Consider the following 8,651-nt stretch of genomic DNA (forward strand, 5'->3'; position numbering starts at 1 on the left):
CGGGGCGCGGGGCAGCCCTGCCGCTGCCCCCGGGCCCGGCCTGGCCCTGCGACGGGGGCGCTTGCAAAGCAGCCCCCTGACACGTGCCCCCCAAGCGAGGCGGGGAGGGGATGGGGGAAACCTCCTCCTTTCCCGCAAAGCAGTTGCACCCTCCCCCCCCCCACCTCTGATCCTCCAGCAACTCCGCGCAGAAAGTCAAGTCGCGGCGGCTTGCAGCCTCCCCGCCCGGCTGTCCCAGCCGGCAGCAGGGCCTCAGGAGTCCCGCGGGGGGTGGCGGTCTGTCCCCGGCGTTGTCTGGGCTCCTCGGTGCCACCAGCAGCGCCTTCACCCCGTGCGGAGTGAGTTGCAAATTCCTCCCCCCCCCCCACTACCTTTTCTTGTTTTACTTGACACTGGAGATGTCAAAAGGATTCAATAAATGAAACTTTATTTGCCCGTGCAGTTCGGATCTCTCCGGCCTGCTTCTAATTCCGCAGCGGTAATTACCCTCCGTTTCTTTAAGTGCAATAGATTTAGTGCCTCAGAGACTATGCACAGTTTGATTGAATTATTCATTTTTTTTTCTCCTTTGGTGTAGACTGCATCTGGGGACTCTGATGTGACGTGTAGATTTTTTTTTTTTTTTTTTTTTGCAGGAACAAAGGGAATGTGGAAATGAAAGAGAGAGGGAGAGAGAGGCTGGCAGATGTGATGAGATGCGGTGAAGGTGTATCCAGCTTGGCACTCCCACTCCTCTCTGCTCCTCTCATTGCAGCCCTGGGTGACTCTCAGGCTAACACAAACAGCTTTTCTTCCGCAGCCTGCCCTCTGTCACTGTAAGTACAGCAGCCTTCTCTTATCAGCATGCAAATTCCAGCCACTCACTACCTTAGCCAAGTGTTTGCACTTTAGATTTACAGAGGGGACCTTGGAAATGAACTTTCCGAGACAGGAAGGGGCTCCATGTCCAACTTGCTTTTATTTTCTTGGGGGGGAAAAAAAAAGTTTCTGTGGTTTGCCATTTTGGGAGGCGTGGGGGTGGCTATTCCTGCGGCTTTATATATCTATATACCTATCTATAGATATATAGTTATATATTTTGGCTTCTCTATCAGGAGGATGCCCGATTGCCACTGACAGTCAGATGTTCTCCTCCTCTGCTTCCGCTAACAAGGACAGTTCCTGGTGTTGGCAAAAGGCATTCAGAGTTTGCTGTGTTTGAGCCGGGGCGATCTAACAGGTAAAACCTCCCCGCAGGCTGCGGGGGAGCGCCCCAGAGTGCCGCTGCTGGGGACCTCACATCATCTGCTGACTTTGCCCGGACTGAAACGCGCAGGGATCTTTTTTTGGTTGTTGTCTCAGTCTTAACCAAACTGTTTTTTTCCCCCCTATCGGATGACAGGGCTGTCGCTCTTTTTCCTTTAGCCTCCTCTCACACGTTGTTGTTCCTTTGGTTTAGGGGGGAAAGAAAAAGTTTCTTTGAACATTTTCCCAAAATGTTCCAAGCCCCTAAAATCCGTGTTGTCGGAGAGTGTCACCCGCGGGGATTAACAAGGTGCCTGATCGCTGTCCGGCAGGAATAGGGGAGCGGGGACTTTGAGGTCGGGGAGTGACTTTTTTTAACCTAGTGTCTTTTTATGCAAACTTCAGAGGCGCTTCCACCAAGTCCGCAGGAGTCCTAGACTGGTTCATCCCCTCTCTGGGGGCACAGGGTGCCTGCCCTGTTGGGCACTGCTTCCCCTCCCTTTCCCCCTATACATGTGTTTGCTGAGTAGCAGCACAAAATGCGGTGACAGCTGGGAACAGGTAAGTGCTCCAGCCTGGCTGGCAGCCTCCAGCTCCTGCCCTCTGCCAGGACCCGGAGCCCTCCAAGTCCAGCATCTCTGTGCAACATCTGGCTGCGCTGCTGTGGCTAGCCTCGCTGAGAGGCGAGCCGAGCCACTGAAAATAAGCTCTAAACATATGCTACCACTAACAGCAAGGGAGGTCGTGTGTGCCTCTCTCTCTGCACGTGTAAGCGTGTCTTCACAGCGCCTGCCGCTTATTCCCTGTGCCAACAAAGAGCCAAATCCTGTAAGCAATCGTTTCTCGCAGCGCACAGACGCCAGGAGACAAATGCGGTACATCTTCTTTCCGCGGGCAAATACGGTCCCTCTCTTCCCCCCGCGTTACACCTGTACCTGAACTGATCCCACAGAGGAAGCAACAAGCTCTCTTGCCCAAGTTATTTAGTTGCTGCCACATCTGTGCTGTGCATTTCTGCCCCGACTGGCTTTCCTTCTTTGCGGTGGGGCAGAGATGCTCTTCCGCGTTTGGACTAACCAGGCTTTCAAACTTCCTCACTTCTTCCCTTTGCTTTGTAATTGTTTGGTGTCCGTTCCCACCTGATCAGAAGAGCTGGCACTACTGATCATGGGGTTTTTTTTTAGGGTTTGTTTTTTTTAAAGGAAAAACTTCGAGCAACAAATAAAGCGACTTTGTCCCTAGGTAAGAATATTTTTTCCCTTGCAGATCCCAATTTCTTATGCCAGTGACACTGATCGTGACAAAAAACCCAACAACTCTAGGTGTAGTCCCCATTCGGGGGACAGTTTCATTTATTGGGGAAAAGGTGTTATGGCCGCATTACAGGCATGCTTTTAATTGAAGTTTGCAAAGGACATCTCCAGGACCTGAAACGGAAAGCGATCTCTTTTGGTTAAATCCAAACGCCGGGCAACTAGAGCCAGGTGAATAGTTTGGCTTGACATTCACCTGCGTTCAGCAAACTCATCATTGCAATCGAGCCTCATGTTATAGCCCTCCGATCAGAATGGAAAGAGTGCCTGAAAAAATGAGAGTTACTGTAAGTTAGCCAGCTACTTGGAAAGCATTGCTTCCAGCCGCTGGGTACATTAAAAGTTTTGTTTCAAGGCGCTCGCCACTGACACAGCGACACTGGCTGTGCCCTTCATTTGGTGGCAGAGTCCAAAAGAAATTGCCGTGAACAAAAAGGTTCCCTTCTTGCAGGAGACCCTGCTTATAAACTGAAGGACTTGCTTTGGGAAAGGCGACCCTGCTAGCCACTTCGGGAAGCAGGAAGATGAGGGAGCGTGAGCATCTTGAAGAGTGTTGCAAAAGTTAAGGGAAGAAAAGCGAGCCGGGGCCAAGCAAGTCTGTGTCATCTTGTCCCGCTCTTGGGCATTTTCATCAGGTCCCTCTGAACCAAGGAGGTGTGACTGGGCTGACTTTCGGCTTGGAGAGGAGTGAGAGAAGGCGAGCCCAGGCTTCCTCCTTGTCTCCTGGCCTCTACAAGTTCTCGAGCTCTTTTAAAATAATCATTTAAAAAGTGTCTTTGTTCCTAATTGTTCCAGGCGCCTACTGGAAAAGGGGCAAGGGCTGTCCAAGCACACGAAGACGAATCAACAACTTTTTTCCCTCTTGCCCCGCTCTCCCGGCATTGCCAGGCGGAGTAGCTGGCGGAGCCTGGGTGTGAATCGCATCCAAAGGGGGGGGGGGCCGCTTCGCCCACCTCGTCTCCGGGCCCCCGGCACCTCTTTCACGCTCGCCTCTTGGAGTTTCAAACTACATGCCTGCGTCTTTCCTGGCCCTCCTCATCTCCTCCGAGCTGCCCCGTCCTCCTCCCCAGAGCTGCCTGCTTGTGTCCTTAACACTTGCAAGCCAGCGCCGGGTCCCAGGTCGCTGCTCCGCGCCCGCCCGGCTCGTCCCGCGGATGCGCATCTCGGCATCGCAGCAGGTCCCGGAGCTTCACCTGGAAGCTGCTCGGGCTCAGCGGGGCTTCCTGCCCAGCCCCGGGCCCACCCGCGGCCCTCGTCCCTGCCCCGCAGCCGGGCCGGGCTCGTCCCGTGTCGCGGGGACTTTGCCTCTGGCTCAGCCGGAAGATCGGGCTCCTCCGAGTCCCGCTGTCAGGATCTCTGCCGGCTTTTCAGTCCAGCCGGAGCTGCTCCTCAGTGACTTCGGTGCGTGGCGCCCCCGTTAGATTGCTGCTGTGGAGGGTGGGTTGGGGGGGGGGGGTCCGGGTGTAACACGACTCTTTTTCTCCTTTAGTTTATTCTCTTCTTCTTCAGTCCTGGCCCCCCTTCTGCCCCCCGGTAACTTTCTATTACCTTTCCTCACCACACCGGGCAATCAGTGGTCATTAGGCTGGAGAGGTTTAGGGTTGCACTTGTGTACGGGCAGTGAGAGTGGGGATCACCGCACGGGGATGCGGCTGGCAGCCGGGGGTGATTTCACTTTCTGTTTTGTGCTCACTTTCTCTCCAGTTGTTGCTCCCCCGCCCTCCTTCCCTCCCTCCCTCCTTCCCTCTCCCTCTCCGCGTTGTCTCATCTTGCCTGTGCTGCCTGGGAGGGGGAGCCCTGCCTCCCTTCGCCTTCCTTAGATCAATGCCCTGGCCACTCACTTTCTGATGTTGCACGACGGGAAATGCTTTGAATACTTACGACATGGCCGCTCACATTGATTGCCAAGATTGACAGCAGTAACCATCGCCTTCACTTGTTTCAGGAGGGGGAAAAAAAAAATCATAATGAACCTGATTGTAACCAAATCTCCCGGCAACCCATCCGCAAACTTCTCCTAACGATCCGGATCCAGCACATCCATGGCCCGGAGAAACACCAGCAGACTTTAGCCCATTGATTTCTTTTTCTTTTTCTTTTTTTTTTCTTCTTTTTTTCTTTGGCTGAATCGCTCCCCATTTTGTTTCTTTTTTCTCCTTCCCTTCCTCCCCCTCCACCTCCTTCCCTCTCCCCCCCCCCCTTTTTTTTAATGAAAATTACCGAAGCGCCTTGCAAAAAAAAAAAAAAAGGAGGCTCTGCCAGTGCTTTGTGCCACACTGGATCCCGAGGAGGTAACCAGGAAAAAAAAAGCAGACAGAAAGAAAAGCCCTGTCGTGTTGTATACCTGTTGTTTACTGTGGGGTGTAGTGCAGCCCGGCTCGGTGGCGGCGGCGGGGATTGAACGGGGGGTCGCTGGGTTTCGGGAGCTTTGCCGGAGCGATCGCTCTGCTTCCCCTTGCGCTGTCTTTAATGGGTTGGGACTTGTAATGGACTCAAGCGGCAGCGTCCGGAGGTAGATCTGTTGTTTAGCTTTCTGAATTCATCTCCCCCCTTCTCCAGGTTATGTACTTGGCTACCACGAGACTTGCTTTTTTTCGCCCCCTTTTTCTTTACCTTCCCCCAGGAGAAAGTAGTTTGAGTCTTGCCGTCGTCCCGTCCCCCCCCCCGTGTGAGTTTCCCAGGCTCTGAGCTTGAAGGACCCCAGTCCCTGGAAATCACACCACTTTCTCATCCCCTATTTTAAACCACAGCGACAGATCCGCGCTGTATTTTAGGATCCCCCCCACGGCAGAGGAACACATGGTGCCGGGGGAGATCCCGATCCTTAAGAAACTCACACGAGAGGGATAGAACAAGAAAAAAAAAAGCCTAAATCCATCTTTGGGGGCAGGGGGGGAGCTCTGCTGACACTGCTCCGAAGGGGGAGCGTGGGTTTAGCCTCCCAAAGAAACCGGCCTGCCAAAGGCACAAGGAGGTTGTTTTTGGTTTTGTTTTTTTAAGGTTTTCCCCCCTTATTCTCCGTTAAGTTTGAGGTGGGTGATTGCGTTGAAGTTGGCCACAACCGTGCAGAAATGCAAAGCGGTGGGACTATCTCGCGGGTGGCCACAGAGGGGCACTGTCCCGAGGCTTTGCAAGCTGCTGCGGTGGCGCCTTATCTCTCCAGGCAGAGTGTTTGGATAAAGTTATACTGAAAACTTTAAAATTGATCTCACACCCTAATTTGTGATACACAAGGCGGAGGGGAGAGGAAAAAAAAAAAGCCCATCCTCAGAGGGCTCTGTTTACACCATGAGAAGGGGAGATCTGGGCTGCCTTATGGGCTTGCCCAACATTCAACTGGGGATTTCTTGCTGCCTTAGCTCTTGCCGGAGGTCACGCAAATCGACCTTAAAAGAATGCATAAGCCATAAATTAAAATAAACCCTTAGCCAGGGGCTGATCCATAAGTAGACAATACCTAACCTGGACAAAACGGCTTCCTTTGCGAGCTGAAAAAAAAAGAATAGTGCCTAAACTAAATGCAAAGTAAGTTTTCAGGAACTATTTCACTTACTTATTCTTTTATTTCATCTTTTCCCTCCTTTCCTCTTTCACGGATCGCAACGCAACCTGCATCTAGCAGCTGTTTCCAGGCAGTGCTTGAGTCAGGGCAAGGTGTGTTTGGGGAAGAGCTTGGGTGCTTTTTTCCTATTCTTTCTTTATTATAATAATTTTTTGTGTCGTGCTTTCTGAGCCGGTTGTGTTTTGCATTGTGGCTACAGCAGCTTCTGGAAAGTCGTAGCTTATTTATGTTTGATCTTGAGAAGCGATCAGAAGTTTATGGAGGGTCTGGGCTGCCTTGCGGATGTCACATGCGCGCTCACAATCAGTGTCTGCGTGGGGAATAGCTCCTGTTTTCTTTTTCTTTTTCCTCCTCGCAGTTTCTGTCAGATGTACCCCCCCCCGCGATTCTTGATGGCTTGGCATCTCACAAATCTCTTTCTCTGCGTTTCTGCTCGTCTTGGCGTTGGAAGCGGTGGACAGGCTGTTGAGCCTTTTTGTGCATGTGCGTGGACATGTGGATTCGACATGCGTGCGATTGCACACGCACACGCACCCCCACACACTCGGGGTGGTCATCACCCCCGCACATGCACCGCGTAGCTGTCAATGGTGCCGAGCGCCAGGCTGGCTCGGGTGCCCTGCTGCTGCAGAGCAGCCCTGAAGAGTTAACCTGCCTTGCAGCCGGGGCTGGGCGGTTCAGGAAAGCAGGGCCTCGGAGGTCAGTCGGAGGCACTGATCAGATCGATTTGGTTGCTGCTGCCTTGGCTTTCTGCGTTTCACGTTTCTGTCTTTTCTTTTTTTTTTAAAGGACGGGAAAAAGAGTGAAAGTGGCAACGTGCAAAGACAATTCACGTTGTGTCTGGGGAGCCTGGGGACGAGAGATTATAACTCGGTCCTAGGGGTGTTTCCCAAAAACACAGACAGGGAAACTTTTAGAGATAAAGGAGTGTGTCTTCGCCTGCAGCTTGCAGATAAGGTGTATGTTTATTGAGCCCATTTAAATAGCCCTCGGCACCAGCTCGGTAATGAGTTCATTTTATTTTATGTTTATTTGTGCCCTTCTTTTCGCAGAGTGAGTATTTGCGTCTTTTAAAACTCAGCAGACGGGCGCAAGAGCTATCCAGTGCTCAAGGCAGGGTTTCCAGCCCAGAAGTTAACGAATTTCCCTTTGTCTCTTCGTGTAATGAAGTGATTTGAAAACCTGTTTGGAGACTTTGACTTGACTTGACTTGCTTTATTGACGTGCTTGTGCCCAATCGTTTAATTAAGCCATTATACCATAAAGTAAATAATAAAATATGGCTGTGAGATATGGGAAGCCAGCCTGCCCCCGTGCATGTAGATGGAGCAGGAGGGGGAAGAAGCTGCTTTTTTTTTTTACTTTTTTTTTTTCCACAAGCCCACTGCGCACCGTGGCTTAGTTTGCAAGATTGTATTGCATTTGTCTGGGATTTCTGGCGTTTCTATGTTCACATTATTACCCGCACACTGCGCATGCTTTGCGAAATAGTAACCGTCCCTAGCATTTCTTTCTAGCAAAAAAAAAAAAAAAAAATTAAAAAAAATTACTCTATTTATAGTGAGTACATTTAAGAGAAAATAATTAGGTCACTTGGATTAGGCTGCAGTTTGAAGCAGCTCGACACCTGGCAGAAGCTGCCTGAGCAGTTTTCTTGAACCTCTCTGCACCATCCATAACTCCCCCCCCCCTTCTTCTTATAATACATTCTTGTGTTAAGTGAGAAAGGCTGTTTGTAAAACAATCCCCTGGCTAGTCCCAGTGTTGGGCGAAGCTGATCCTGTAATGGCATTTTGTTTTGAACAGTTGCTGTAGTTGAAGTTCCCTCATAAGGTAAGGTGGCACTGGGTCTGAAAGGAGGTCCAAATGCCACATTTATAATTAGACTGCCAATTCAGCACATTGTATCCTTTGCTATACAGGGATATACTGCTGTGTCTGGTCTCTCAATAGCCTGTATTCAGAATTAGCCAATTCAACTGCTTTAAACTTTGGAGTCAAATTTAGAATAGGCAATGAGAGGAGGAAAGAAAGCAAACAATAACGCTTTCTCTTTTCCTCAGCTAGCTATTAAAAGGCAGAGAAACCAACCCGGGCAGTGTACTTGGAATCAATGCCCCCGGTGCCGTTTGGCCTGAGCCTGCCAGAGCCTTTCTGGGTGGAAGCGCAGGGCAGGGCGCTTTTGGGGAGGGGGGAGGCGCAGGTCCCTCAGCCTGGGATGGGAGTCCAGCCCCGGGCTGCTCCTGGAGCTCCCCCCCCCCCGCTCCTGCCTCTCGGTGCCGAGGGGGGAGCGTGTCTCCAAAGGCAGGAGCTGGAAGCAGAGGGAGCCCGGGGCGCACAGCAAGGCGAAAGCATGCCAAGGGGATCTGGCAGGTAACGGGCCGCCCTGTTCAACCCCGAGAAGTGCCCGGGGAGGCAGCTCCAGGCAGGGGAAGGGAGGCCTACAGGCCGGTGGGCAGCCTCTCCAGGGCCAGGCTGCCACTCCCAGGCCTGGGTGCGGGGGAAGGGGGCAGCAGGGCTCCTCCCCCGGCCGCAGCCCGCAGGCGGCCGCC

At 52.1% G+C, this 8,651-nt stretch overlaps 1 protein-coding gene and 1 long non-coding RNA gene across 3 annotated transcripts in view; one reads left to right on the forward strand and one right to left on the reverse strand.

Moving 5' to 3' along the window:
- Positions 1-405: 405 nt before the first annotated feature.
- On the reverse strand, positions 406-5,169 carry LOC109321246. Its single transcript, XR_002104007.1, has 2 exons — positions 4,882-5,169; positions 406-4,472 (listed from the first exon to the last, which is right to left on the reverse strand). It is a non-coding gene; the product is annotated as an uncharacterized LOC109321246 (long non-coding RNA).
- SOX6 (SRY-box 6) overlaps positions 4,738-8,651 on the forward strand; it is a 528,512-nt gene continuing 524,598 nt past the window's right edge. The window contains exon 1 of one of the 2 annotated variants that reach the window (XM_019551786.1): positions 4,738-4,828. The gene's annotated coding sequence lies outside the window, so the exon portion shown is untranslated. Of the gene's footprint in view, positions 4,829-5,890; positions 6,063-8,651 lie in introns of those variants that run through there. The other variant, XM_019551785.1, reaches the window with a different exon arrangement.

This window comes from Crocodylus porosus, unplaced genomic scaffold (assembly GCF_001723895.1).
Source record: "Crocodylus porosus isolate Cpor-Errol unplaced genomic scaffold, CroPor_comp1, whole genome shotgun sequence".
Classification (NCBI taxonomy): Eukaryota; Metazoa; Chordata; order Crocodylia; family Crocodylidae; genus Crocodylus; species Crocodylus porosus.